This window comes from Coregonus clupeaformis, unplaced genomic scaffold, assembly GCF_020615455.1.
Source record: "Coregonus clupeaformis isolate EN_2021a unplaced genomic scaffold, ASM2061545v1 scaf0399, whole genome shotgun sequence".
Classification (NCBI taxonomy): Eukaryota; Metazoa; Chordata; class Actinopteri; order Salmoniformes; family Salmonidae; genus Coregonus; species Coregonus clupeaformis.
Genome location: NW_025533854.1, coordinates 107,102 through 122,360, shown reverse-complemented (window position 1 = coordinate 122,360; position 15,259 = coordinate 107,102). Strand labels below are relative to the sequence as shown.

The 15,259-nt window shown below is 45.2% G+C and overlaps 1 pseudogene; it reads left to right on the top strand.

Annotated features, from left to right (window-relative positions):
- Nucleotides 1–7,575: 7,575 nt before the first annotated feature.
- Nucleotides 7,576–9,968, top strand: LOC121555453 (annotated as a pseudogene).
- The last annotated feature ends 5,291 nt before the right edge of the window (nucleotides 9,969–15,259 follow it).

Below are 15,259 nucleotides of genomic sequence, written 5' to 3'. Positions count from 1 at the left end.
ACACCCCAGGGACCCTTAGGGACTGGCCTCTATCAGTGCTTCCTGGGGTCCGATACTGCTCTTTCTCCCCCTACACTATGTGCTAATTACCACGGAAACCACAGAATGTTCTAAATGATCTGTGTGTGTGTGTGTGGACGTGTTTAACTATACTGGGGGCAAGAATAGTAAACCAAGAGAAAGTTGATCAACTAGGGTCAAATGCTATTTCTAGGGTGTTTAGGGTTAAGGTTAGAATTAGTGTTAGGGTTAGAATTGGGGTTAAGGTTAGGGTTAGGGGATAGGGTTAGGAGCTAGGGTTAGGTTTAGGGTTAGGGTTAAGGTTAAGGTTAGGGTTATGTTTAGGGTTAGGGAAAATAAGATTTTGAATGGGACTGAATTGTATGTCCCCACAAGGTTAGCTGCGCAAGACTGTGTGTGTGTATGTGTGCCTGTGTGTGTGCACACGTGTGTGTGTGTGTGTGTGTACTGTCTTGACAGCTTGGTATGAGCTAACCAGGGTTATGAGAGACAGCAGATATGGTCCAGTCCAGTCAGTTTCATCTTCAGGCTGACATTATATAATCTGCAGAGAAAACTCAGAGAGGACTGAACTTGTCAGGAGCACATTTACCATTAGGCCTACGGTGTGTGTGTGTGTGTGTGTGTGTGTGTGTGTGTGTGTGTGTGTGTGTGTGTGTGTGTGTGTGTGTGTGTGTGTGTGTGTGTGTGTGTGTGTGTGTGTGTGTGTGCGTGCGTGCGTGCGTGTGCGTGTGTGTCCATGTGCGTACACCTCTCTCTGCCAGTGGAGGCTGCTGAGGGGAGAACGGCTCATAATAATGGCTGGAACAAAGCGAATGGAATGGCATCAAACAATGGAAACCATGGAAACCATGTGTTTGATGTATTTGATACCATTCCACCTATTCCGCTCCAGTCATTACCATGAGCCCGTCCTCCCCAATTAAGGTGCCACCAACATTGGTTGTGGGAACGAAGCCATAGCTTTCCTGACTGTTAAAATTGAACCCTTTTTAAACGTTCTGAGAACATAAGTGAACATTTTGCCTGTTCTGGGAACGTCAATTTTTAGGTTGCAGTTATGAGAACTTTTTACTCTGGTTCCCTGAACGTTTTCCTGGGAGGTTTTATGAACACAATGAGTAACGATAACTTGGCTATATACACGGAGTACCAGTACTGAGTCAATGTGCAGGGGTACGAGGTAATTGAGGTAGATATGTACATATAGGTAGGGATAAAGTGACTAGACAACAGGATAGATAATAAACAGTAACAGCAGCGTATGTGATGAGTCAAAAGAGTTGGTGCAAAAAGGGTCAATGTAGATAGTCCAGGTAGCTATTGGAGGGGCTTTCCTCTGACACCGCCTGGTACAGACCAACAGTGACTTGGGTGGCTGGTGGGGCTTTCCTCTGACACCGCCTGGTACAGACCAACAGTGACTTGGGTGACTGGTGGGGCTTTCCTCATACACTGTTTGGTACAGACCAACAGTGACTTGGGTGGCTGGTGGGGCTTTCCTCTGACACCGCCTGGTACAGACCAACAGTGACTTGGGTGGCTGGTGGGGCTTTCCTCATACACTGTTTGGTACAGACCAGAACAGTGAACTTAAAATGTCAGAAAACAGAACAATGAGACTCCACCCCCAAATTGAACATGAATATTTATAATAACGGCACACCAGTCTGGATCAATTTGTCCCACTACTTCGACCAAATAAAACCTCTTGTTGCTGAAGTTTAAACCTCTCCACTGTCACTACCTACAACAGCCTCCACTCCCTCTGTGCCCCAGTATGTTAGTCCCCAGTGTCCCTCTCCCTCCCTCGCCTGCAGCGGACACAGCCCTGAGCAAGCATGCCTCGCTCACACGTGACACCTGCAGTACCGCAGCGTCTTATAGAGGAGGAGATCAGCCTGGTGCGTCTGCATGGGGAGGAGATCCGGGAGCTGCAGTGTGAAATGAAAACTGTTGAGGAGGACGACCAGGCTCTCAGGATGGAAGTGTGCTGACTTAGAGAGGAGGACGACCAGGCTCTCGGGATGGAAGTGTGCTGACTTAGAGAGGAGGACGACCAGGCTCTCGGGATGGAAGTGTGCTGACTTAGAGAGGAACTGTCCAGCACAGCCAACACCAGCCACATGCAGGACCTGTAGAAGGAGCTATATGAGTTAAGGCACCATCCAACTCTACAAAGAGTACCACAAAAACCCAGGACCAAGCCAAACAGCTGAATCAGAACCCACCAACCCAACCAACCAACCCAACCAACCAACCAATACACCAACCCAGCTGCACCCCTCCATCCCCATCTCACAGCCTGTAATTACTCCTACCATCCTCCACAGACCTAACGAGAAACCAGACATTGTATTAATGGATGGATTCCAATGGAAAGTTTATATTAGAGAATAAAACTTTTCCCAAATAGAAAGGTGGCAAAGTTATGGTGCCCCACAGCAGAGAGAGCTATGGAGCGCCTGACTGTGGCCCAGCCTGGCTCCCCCAGCCATATCATCATTCACACAGGGACCAATGACCCAGCCTGGCTCCCCCAGCCATATCATCATTCACACGGGGACCAATGACCCAGCCTGGCTCCCCCAGCCATATCATCATTCACACAGGGACCAATGACCCAGCCTGGCTCCCCCAGCCATATCATCATTCACACGGGGACCAATGACCCAGCCTGGCTCCCCCAGCCATATCATCATTCACACGGGGACCAATGACCCAGCCTGGCTCCCCCAGCCATATCATCATTCACACGGGGACCAATGACCCAGCCTGGCTCCCCCAGCCATATCATCATTCACACGGGGACCAAACTAAACCAGAATACAAATGTATTTGTTGCTGGGCGGATGCTATCGGTGCGATATCTGAGTGTTGGTCATTTTAGGGGATTTGAATCTGGATTGGCTATCCCCAGCCTCAGATCAATTTCAGAGTATATGCATTGTTTTTAATCTGACTCAATTGATCTCAAAACCCACAGAGCTAAATGTGAAGAAAAAAAACTGGTAACTCTTCATTGATTGATATAATACTTACTAATAACCCCCATAAATATTTGTCTAGAGGAGTATTTGCATATTATCTCAGTGATCATTGTCCCATAGTATGAATTAGAGATACGAAACAGCAAAATACTAATCCTTGTTTAATTAAGAAGATACATTTTTTTTTTCTGCTCAAGGGTATTTACATGACATGTTCTGCTCTGATTTAGCCACGGTCTCCTGTATCCCTGACCCTGAGTTGACTCTCGAAAATTTATTCTCCATATTTATTCCTCTGGCAGATAAACACACCCCTTTTAAACATTTCAGAGTCAAAGATAGATCAAATCCTTGGTTTTCTTCTGAGTTATCTGAGCAGATTCAGATGAGAAATCAGGCCTGGGCCAAAGCAAGGAAAACTGACTCTGTAGTGGACTGGCAATCTTTCAGACAATTGAGAAACAGATGTACCATCTCGATTCAGAAAGCTAAATCAACATACTTTTTAAGCTTCTATCTCTGACTCTGCTGGTGATCCTTCTAAATTTTAGAAAACAGTAAATGCACTGAATCATACAACTTCCTCTGCTCCTGAGTTGCGCAGCGGTCTAAGGCACTGCATCTCAGTGCTAGAAGCATCACTACAGATCGTGGTTCGATTCCAGGCTGTATCACAATCCTGCAATGATTGGGAGTCCCATTGGTGGCGCACAATTGGCCCAGCGTCGTCCTGGGTAGGCCGTCATTGTGAATAAGGAACTGACTTGCCTAGTTAAATAAAGGTTAAATATACTTTGACTATGACTCTGGCATGATAACTGAGAAGAAGGGGATAAGTGGTGCTTTTAATCATCATTTTATCTCTGCTTTTTATTTGAGAGAAAACGGTCACTGGTCGAAAAGGGTCAATATCAGGGGATATCTGTATCTATATATATCTGGATATCTGACATTTTAAAAGATATTAAGGAGTAGACATGCTCCAGATACACATGTCCTTAATTTCATAGAGTGCCTTCGGAAAGTATTGAGACCCCTTGACTTTTTCCACATTTTGTAACGTTACAGACTTATTCAAAAATGTATTTAATTGTTTGTTTTTTCAATCTACACACATTACGCTATAATGACAAAGCAAAACAGGTTTTTAGAAATGTTTGCAAATGTATTTAAATTTTAAATTTTAAATCTACACAAGTATTCAGACCCTTTACTCAGTACTTTGTTGAAGCACCTTTGGCAGTGATTACAACCTCAAGTTTTCTTGGTTATGACGCTATAAGCTTGGCACACCTGTATTTGGGGAGTTTCTCCAATTCTTCTCTGCAGATCCTCTCAAGCTCTGTCAGGTTGAATGGGGAGCATTGCTGCACAGCTATTTTCAGGTCTCTCCAGAGATGATCAATCGGGTTCAAGTCCGGGTTCTGGCTGGGCCACTCAACGACATTCAGAGACTTGTCCCGAAGCCACTCCTGCGTTGTCTTGGCTGTGTGCTTAGGTTCATTGTCCTGTTGGAAGGTGAACCTTCGCTCCAGTCTGAGGTCCTGAGCACTTCTAGAGCAGGTTTTCATCAAGGATCTCCACGTACTTTGCTTCGTTCATCTTTCCCTCTATCCTAACTAGTCTCCCAGTCCCTGTCGCTGAAAAACATCCCCACGTGCTTCACGTGACGCTTGGCATTCATGTGGCCCAAAAAATACATCTTATTATTCTCAGGTTACTTTCTAAATATAACCCGTTAGTTACTAGTTACCGGTCCAAAATTGTAATCAGTAACGTAACTTTTGGATTACCCAAACTCAGTAACATAATCGGATTACTTTCAGTTGCTTTTAGATTGCTTTCCCCTTAAAAGGTGCAGGTCATGAATGTTGTTCTGGGGGCAGCTCTGCAGAGCGGTCACTAGCCAGCACAGCCACAAAGTCATAAAATCAGATTTTAGACCTAACTTTAACCCTAGCTTTAACCACACTGCTAACCCTGAAACTAACCTTACATTAAGAAAAAAAAAAGCACATTTTTGTTTTCATAGATTTGTACAATATGTGACCCGACCGGCTTGATCCGGTCTTATGTAGCAACATTTGAAATTGTGTTTTTTACATTGGGATAAGTAATTGAGGAACAATTGAGGAACAATGATAAAGTAATTCTGCTTTGAAAGTTGATAAACTTGTAACCTCACGTTTGAGAAAATGGCCTTTTAATGTTTTGGTACACCCGCTGGAGAGCTCTTCTTTGTCTCCACCCATTCAGCATCGTTCACACCCTCTTAAGCTATAGCCCCGCCCCCGTAAACTCAGAGCGTTGTCAGATTGTCCGTTTGTAAATTCAGAGCGTTTCGCTCTCGGAGCGTTTAAAGCGCACACTGGACGCTCTGGCCGAGGAGTAGAGTTGATCCACGCGTTCTGTCCTAACAACAGCAGTCAAGCACCCAAGCTAACGTTGGCTAGCTTGCTAGCTACTTCCAGACATAAATGAGAGAAAAGCTCACTCTGACCATTTTACTCACCCTAGCAGAGCTGGTTAGGCTGTTTTTATGTTATCCAAAGCGTTGGTGACTGCAACTGTGCTGCTGGCAACAATTTAATTACGCTTTTTTGCCGACGTTTATTGACACCGGCCCCATTCAACGGGTGTTGAGCGTTTGTAAATTTGTCAGTTATTCTGCGCTCTGGCATGAACATTCTATTGAAATGGTTACTTGCATAGTGGAGTCTTTTGTTTAGACAAGTAGCTAGCTAGCTAAACAGTGACCCATAATCCCAAATAAGCTATCTATCTTAATGAGCGACAGAGAGCAGCCGCAGCTGGAGGGAAACACAGATGGTGACAATCAGCAGCAAGTGAAAATTGCTAACGAGGACGGAAAAGGTTGGGACACTTTTTCTTGGCAAATGGAATTACAGGTGAGGCTAAACAGCGCTCTATTTTCTTGAGTGTGTGTGGGGTTAAAAACCTACAAGCTAATGAGGAATTTGGCTACACCACGGAGACCGGGAGAAATTCATTTTGTGGATCTAGTTGCTCTCGTTCACACTCGCCACAATCCAAAGCCTTCAGGGATTGTCCAGAGGTTCAAGTTTAACTGACATTTTCAGAAAACAGGTCAGTCTGTTGCTAACTTTGTGAGTTTGGGGCTATGTTAGAGGAACATGCTCCGTGACAGATTAGTCTGTGGCATTAATGAGGGCAGCGCTGTTTGCTGGGGGAAGCCACACTGACTTTCAAGAGAGCATTGGAACTATCTCAAGGGATGGAGATGGCGGCTAGTAATGCTAAATGTGAGTGAGCCGCGCGCAGAGCCTATCTATACTACAGTGGATCTATACTACAGTGGAGGTAGATGGAAAGCAGATGCAGAGCCTATCTATACTACAGTGGAGGTAGATGGAAAGCAGATGCAGAGCCTATCTATACTACAGTGGATCTATACTACAGTGGAGGTAGATGGAAAGCAGATGAAGAGCCTATCTATACTACAGTGGATCTATACTACAGTGGATCTATACTACAGTGGAGGTAGATGGAAAGCAGATGCAGAGCCTATCTATACTACAGTGGATCTATACTACAGTGGATCTATACTACAGTGGATCTATACTACAGTGGAGGTAGATGGAAAGCAGATGCAGAGCCTATCTATACTACAGTGGATCTATACTACAGTGGATCTATACTACAGTGGATCTATACTACAGTGGAGGTAGATGGAGAGCAGATGCAGAGCCTATCTATACTACAGTGGAGGTAGATGGAAAGCAGATGCAGAGCCTATCTATACTACAGTGGATCTATACTACAGTGGATCTATACTACAGTGGATCTATACTACAGTGGATCTATACTACAGTGGAGGTAGATGGAAAGCAGATGAAGAGCCTATCTATACTACAGTGGATCTATACTACAGTGGATCTATACTACAGTGGAGGTAGATGGAAAGCAGATGCAGAGCCTATCTATACTACAGTGGATCTATACTACAGTGGAGGTAGATGGAGAGCAGATGCAGAGCCTATCTATACTACAGTGGAGGTAGATGGAAAGCAGACGAGGATGGAGGTTGACACAGGGGGGCCTCTGCCTCTGTCATCAGTGAGGAGACCTACAAACAAATGTGGGGCTCAAAACAGGCTTCCGCCCTCACACCGGCAGGGATCAGACTGCGTACGTACACCAGGGAGACCATACCAGGGTCCAGACAGGCTTCTGCCCTCACACCGGCAGGGATCAGACTGCGTACGTACACCGGGGGAGACCATACCAGGGTCCAGATAGGCTTCTGCCCTCACACCGGCAGGGATCAGACTGCGTACGTACACCGGGGGAGACCATACCAGGGTCCAGACAGGCTTCTGCCCTCACACCGGCAGGGATCAGACTGCGTACGTACACCGGGGGAGACCATACCAGGGTCCAGACAGGCTTCTGCCCTCACACCGGCAGGGATCAGACTGCGTACGTACACCGGGGGAGACCATACCATTGCTGGGGGCTCTAGAGGTGGACATACCATACAACAGCCAGGAAGCGAGAGCACGGCTCCTGGTGGTGAAAGGGAATGGGCCTAGTTTACTGGCTAAACAAAATACAACTGAACTGGGGTGAGGTAAAACACACTGAGGATGTCATTCAAAAGTACCCAGAGATTTTCAAAGATGAACTGGGCACACTGCAGGGCACTGCAGTTAAGCCGTTTGTGGATCCTCAGGCCGAGCCTCGCTTTTTCAAGCCCAGGACAGTGCCTTACGCCATGAAAAAGAAAGTGGAGGATGAGTTGGAGCAGCTGCAGGAAAACAAACATCCTTACTCCCATTCAGTTCTCCCGCTGGGCCGCTCCAATCATTCCCGTTCTGAAAAGTGATGGCACGGTGTGTATATGTGGGGACTACAAACTCATCATCAACAGGGCCTCTAAGCTTGACGCTTACCCGCTGCCGTGGGGTGGAGGACCTGTTCGCAACGCTTGCAGGAGGCATGTCAAAGCTTGACATGAGTCACGCCTACCAACAGCTCCTCCTGGACGAGGACTCAAAAGAGTATGTCACAGTGAACACGCACAAAGGCTTGCTCAGGTACAACCGCTTGGTTTTCGGAGTGGCGTCCAGTCCAGACATTTTCCAGAGGACAATGGACAATCTGCTGCAGGGGGATCCCTCATGTAGCAGTGTACCTGGACGACATCCTGGTTACAGGGGAGACGGAGGAGGAGCACCTTCACCATCTGGACCAGGTTTTAAAGAGTTTCTCCGAGGCAGGGCTGCGCCAGAAGAGTAGCAAGTGCACATTCCAAGTACAGAGTGTGACATACCCATGTCACAAGATCACAGCGCAGGGTCTGTGTCCTGTGGAGGACAAAGTCAGGGCAATCAAGGATGCTCCAAACCCCCAAGAACGTGTCCGAGCTCAGGTCGTTCCTGGGCATGGTGAACTACTATGGTAAGTTCCTCCCTGAGCTGTCAACAGTGTTGGCTCCACTTTATCAGCTGCTCCACAGAGACTGTAAATGGAAGTGGGGGGCCAGCACAAGAGAAAGCTTTCAAGGAAGTGAAAGCACTACTACAATCAGCACAACTTCTGGTTCATTTTGACCAAGACAAAGAGATCATCCTGTCATGTGACGCCTCGCCCTATGGCGTCGGGGCAGTACTCTCTCATCAGATGGAGGACGGGTCAGAGAAGGGTTATTCAGTATGAAAATCTATGCACTCACTAACTGTAAGTCACTCTGGATAAGAGCGTCTGCTAAATGACTAAAATGTAAAATGTAAAATGTTATTCACAATTAGACAAGGAAGGTCTGATCATAGTCTTTGCTGTGAAACGCTTTCATCAGTACCTCTACGGTCGTCATTTCACCATATGCACTGACCACAAACCACTGATGAGCCTTTCCAGTGAATCAAGATGCATTCCTCCCATGGCATCAGCAAGGATACAGCGCTGGGCCGTCACACTGTCAGCTTACCAGTACACTATCGAGTTCAGAGTGGGGAAGGACAATGCAAACGCAGACGTGCTCAGCTGTCTCCCGCTACCGGAGATGCCCACCACAACTGTGGTGCCTCCCGAGACAATAGCCTGGCCCAAGTGAAAAGATTCCTTGTGCAGGGTTGGCCTCCTGTCATAGAGGATGATGGACTGAGACCTTCTGCTGAGTGTGCAGGATGGGTCCAGAGTGGTTGTTCCGCCCCCTGGCCGTGCACAAGTCATGGATGAGGTCCATGAGGCTCACCCGGGTGCCTCCCGGATGAAAAGGAGCGGTTTGGGTGTTTGTGAGAGAATGTCTATCCCCCTCTGCTGGAACCACTGAATGCCCCTGTTCCTCAGATACTGTTTCCTGTGGGGTTCCAACTCGTATACTACCACCCGCAGCTGTTCCGTCTGAAAACATGGTCTTGTCTTTGTCACAAAGAAAATAAAGTTAAATCATGTTCTGAGTGTCAGAGTAACCAGAAGATGGCGCCGCCCGCGCCACTACATCTGTGGGAGTGGCCTGACCGCCCATGGTCCAGGCTGCACATAGACTTTGCAGGCCCTTTCATGGGTCACATGTTCCTTGTCATGGTGGACGCGCACTCCAAGTGGCTGGAGGCTCACATCATGAGCAACATCACAGCGACCACAACCATCGAAAAGCTTCGGCAGGTGTTTGCAACCCCATGGTCTGCCTGACTCTCTTGTGTCCGACAACGCAACAACCTTTACCTGTGACTTGTTCCAAGAATTCATGCATACTACCCGGGGCTCAAAAGGATGACTGGGGGGAACCATCACAACTAAGCTCTCTCGGTTCTTGTTCCAGTACCGCATCACGCCACAATCAACAACAGGACTGAGCTCCAGCTGAGATGTTGATGGGCAGAAAGCCTAAAAGCTCACCTGGATCTACTGCATCCGGACATCAAAGCACGAGTGGAACGGGAAGCAGGAGAAAGAAAAAGAGAGACGTGACCTCTAGCCCCTAACCCAATGACACTGTCTACATCCGCAACTTCACAAGCAGCCAACGCCGGTTGCCAGGTATCATTCTGAGTCAGAGTGGTCAAACTGACTGATGGTCGAGTCACTGCGCAGAAAGCAGGACCACATCCGCCTGCGCTATGACAAAGACAAGACCATGTTTTCAGACGGAACAGCTGCGGGTGGTAGTATACGAGTTGGAACCCCACAGGAAACAGTATCTGAGGAACAGGGGCATTCAGTGGTTCCAGCAGATGGGGATAGACATTCTCTCACAAACACCCAACCCGCTCCTGTGCCCTCAGACCCAGCCCCACTGGGACACGCCTTACCTGTGTCTCGTGGCACACCAGGAGTACTGCGCAGATCACAGCGTAGTCACAAGCCTCCTGAAAGACTAACTCTGTAGTTGACACTGAGAGACTCGTGGTGTTAGTGTTTATTTGGAGCAACAGACCTAGTTGAAAATAAATAAGGACGGTCATTTTTTTGTTTGTTTACATTTACAGTAACACCAGCAGAAGTTCAACACTGTTGTGAAGTAAAGAAAACACTGATGTGGTTTACTTGTTAACCTTATGTTTTCCTTACAGGGGGGATTGAAACTAAGGGGGGAGAAGTGTTATAGTGTGGACACTATATGCAGTTGAAGTCGGAAGTTTACATACACTTAGGTTGGAGTCATTAAAACTTGTTTTTCAACCACTCCACACATTTCTTGTTAACAAACTATAGTTTTGGCAAGTCGGTTAGGACATCTACTTTGTGCGTGACACAGGTAATTTTTCCAACAATTGTTTACAGACAGATTATTTCACTTATAATTCACTGTATCACAATTCAAGTGGGTCAGAAGTTTACCTACACTAAGTTGACTGTGCCTTTAAACAGCAGAAAATGATGTAATGGCTTTAGAAGCTTCTGATAGGCTAATTGACATCATTTTAGTCAATTGGAGGTGTACCTGTGGATGTATTTCAAGGCTTACCTTCAAACTGTGCCTCTTTGCTTGACATCATGGGAAAATCAAAAGAAATCAGCCAAGACCTCAGAAAAAAAATTGTAGACCTCCACAAGTCTGGTTCATCCTTGGGAGCAATTTCCAAATGCCTGAAGGTACCACATTCATCTGTACAAACAATAGTATGCAAGTATAAACACCATGGGACCACGCAGCTGTCAGGAAGGAGACGCGTTCTGTCTCCTAGAGATGAACGTACTTTGGTGCGAAAAGTGCAAATCAATCCCAGAACAACAGCAAAGGACCTTGTTAAGATGCTGGAGGAAACAGGTACAAAAGTATCTATGTCCACACTAAAACGAGTCCTATATCGACATAACCTGAAAGGCCGCTCAGCAAGGAAGAAGCCACTGCTCCAAAACCGCCATAAAAAAGCCAGACTACGGTTTGCAACTGCACATGGGGACAAAGATCGTACCTTTTGGAGAAATGTCCTCTGGTCTGATGAAACCAAAATAGAACTGTTTGGCCATAATGACCATCGTTATGTTTGGAGGAAAAATGGGGTTGCTTGCAAGCTGAAGAACACCATCCCAACCGTGAAGCACGGGGGTGGCAGCATCATGCTGTGGGGGTGCTTTGCTGCAGGAGGGACTGGTGCACTTCACAAAATAGATGGCATCATGAGGAAGGAAAATTATGTGGATATATTGAAGCAACATCTCAAGACATCAGTCAGGAAGTTAAAGCTTGGTCGCAAATGGGTCTTCCAAATGGACAATGACCCCAAGCATACTTCCAAAGTTGTGGCAAAATGGCTTAAGGACAACAAAGTCAAGGTATTGGAGTGGCCATCACAAAGCCCTGACCTCAATCCTATAGAAAATGTGTGGGCAGAACTGAAAAAGCGTGTGCGAGCAAGAAGGCCTACAAACCTGACTCAGTTACACCAGCTCTGTCAGGAGGAATGGGCCAAAATTCACCCAACTTATTGTGGGAAGCTTGTGGAAGGCTACCCAAAACGTTTGACCCAAGTTAAACAATTTAAAGGCAATGCTACCAAATACTAATTGAGTGTATGTAAACTTCTGACCCACTGGGAATGTGATGAAAGAAATAAAAGCTGAAATAAATAATTATCTCTACCATTATTCTGACATTTCACATTCTTAAAATAAAGTGGTGATCCTAACTGACCTAAGACAGGGAATGTTTACTAGGATTAAATGTCAGGAATTGTGAAAAACTGAGTTTAAATGTATTTGGCTAAGGTGTACGTAAACTTCCGACTTCAACTGTAAATAATGACATTGGATATGGATTGTACTTACCTGCAGTATAGTATGATTACTATTCATGTGTGCATGGTTATTATTGGCATTGGCATTGACCGTGACCTTTCCCCTTTGATGATGTAATCACCCATAGTCGGATATGTACAATGCGACTCTACCACATATTGAGTGGGCTGTATCGTTTTGCTGTATTTGTACTGTTTGCACATGGCTGTACACCTTTTATGTCTTAGGTTGAAAGTAAAGGAAAGTAATATTGAAATGCGTGTCAAGTCACTACAGTTATGTAGGCTTCTTCTAACCCATTGCTTTCTGCTACAGATAATAATACGATTAGGCTATATCGTTCATTAATAAAAACTAAGTCTGTCAGATTTCCAGTCATTCCAATTCATTTAATACCCCTTGATCATCAAGAATAGGACTTGGAAATATGGAAATATAGATTAGCCAAACTGTTTTACCTGAGCATAACCCCAAAACTAAGGTCTTATTATCTGACTACCATGGAGTGCTTAGTCAGCTAAGGTCTTATTATCTGACTACCATGGAGTGCTTAGTCAGCTAAGGACTTATTATCTGACTACCATGGAGTGCTTAGTCAGCTAAGGTCTTATTATCTGACTACCATGGAGTGCTTAGTCAGCTAAGGTCTTATTATCTGACTACCATGGAGTGCTTAGTCAGCTAAGGACTTATTAGCCTCTCTGTTGTTTATGTTGTTGTCATGGAGATCTGATTGGGCTCATTACATCAAGTTGAAAAACACATGCTGCTCTCAGAATGGCATGCTTTGAGCACTACCGAAAAGTGCTATTTGCATGTAGAAAATGTTTATGCCATATGCTGCATTTGCTATAGGCCAATTGTTTACCTTTGCAAGAGCACATGTTTCACTTGCTTTCCACTGGGACGTATTCATTATTCTGTTGCAAAAAGTTTTCTTAAACGGAAGCAAACTGAACGAAACGGGGAGGGACCTACCTGAATTTGTCCAATGGAAACTTTCCTTTTGCTCTGTTTGCTTCCGGTTCTTAAACGGTTTCCGTAATGAGTACACCCCTGGTCGCAAAAACAATGATTGATAGGCAGCTTAAACATTTTCAATTCAACCATTATTGGGTTAAAATAGACATATACATTTGTGAACAGCCATCCACAACAACCACAACCCGTAAAACGCAAATAGATAAATGAGAGAGCAGCAGTGTGATTCACATCATTGCGCTATGTAGATATCAGTAAGAGCAGCAGTGTGAATCACATCAATACGCTATGTAGATATCAGTAATAAGTGATATCCGTATCGCCCGTAGGCTACACCACTGCTGTCATCTTTACCTCCAAGCGTTTATTGGATAATCTTTGGATGCCGACAGCAGTCACACCATTGGAAAACATGCAGTGATTTCCAAAAGTATTGGGACAGTGACAATTTTGTTGTTGTTTTGGCTCTGTACTCCAGCACTTTGGATTTGAAATTATACAACGACTATGAAGTTAAAGTGCAGACAGTCAGCTTTAACTTGAGGGTATGTTCATTCATAACGGGTGAACCGTTTAGAAATTACAGCACTTTTTGTACATAGTCCCCCCATTTTAGGGGACCAGAAGTTTTGGGACAAATACACTTATATGTGTATTAAAGTAGTCAAAAGTTTAGTATTTGGTCGCATATATCCTAACACGCAGTGAGTACATCAAGCTTGTGACTCTGCAAACTTGTTGATTGCATTTGCTGTTTGTTTTGGTTGTGTTTTCCGATTATTTTGTAGTAGCCCGACAGCACTGTCTTGACTATATACACGGAGAGAGAATTCCCTGCCTGATTCTCAATTCTCTGGGCTAAACTGAGCACAGCAAAATGGTAATGCACAGATGTAGGATCTTAATTTGAACAGTATTTTGATGCTGAGAATTACAATTACAAGCTGAGCAAATAATGGAATGCAAAATAAATGATTACAATGTACAGAAACCCCACATTATAGTCAACTCCTGCGCTCAAGGTCCAATCACACATTGACTACTGAGGGTTCCCAATGTTACAATATGTTTGAGGGGGGGCCACATTGACATTTCAATTGTTATAGGGGGGTCCTCGTGAGCACCACTGAATTTAGAACCAAGTCTGTGTTCTAACCAGCTGTCACGGCGACGTGTATGGAGTGCTGCTGTCATAGCGACGTGTATGGAGTGCTGCTGTCATAGCGACGTGTATGCGGTAGGCGAAGTCAAGAGCAGGACACCGAGCTACTGGCAGAACTTTTACTAGATTCAGTGCAACAAAACAAAGTACACAGGCAACCTCAAACAGCGAGGAAATAATAAGACACATGGGCAACTGCCGCAAAGACCAAAACAATTACGCACAATACACAATGAGACACAGAGGGTATTAAAGGGAACACAATCAAACATAATGGGAAACAGGTGTACACAATAAAGACTAAACAAGACAAACACCGAAACATCGATCGGCAGCAGCTAGTACTCCGGGGACGATGAACGCCGAAGCCTGCCCGAGCAAGGAGGAGGAGCAGCCTCGGCTGAATCCGTGACACCAGCCACCACTTCCTCCTCTTCTGGCTATAACCTACATGTATATTAAAGTATCTTCTGTTGCAGGAACACTTGTGTTATTGTTCGGAGAATAAAAGCTAACTGCTTTACTCCATACCTGGATGAAGTTTGATAATACTAAGTAAATCATAAGGAACGTATAGTAGAATTACATCATATGTATACATTGTAAGATGTTTATTAATAGGCAATGCTATTGGTACAGAGTATGATTTGTGATTTGACCAAGTTACAGCTTCGGCTCATCAAAACAATGTTCAAGAAGTTGGGCTATTGCACTAGTAACTAGCTATCTTGCTATAAAAGTATTGATCCACATTCTAGCTAATGTCCATCACTGATACAGGCAATAGTTGCTTTCCTTGACTCCTTACAAAAAGCTTTAGGGCCAGCTAGTGGGGATACTTGTAAACATTACAGCTAGCTAGGTCGTTCCAGCTGTT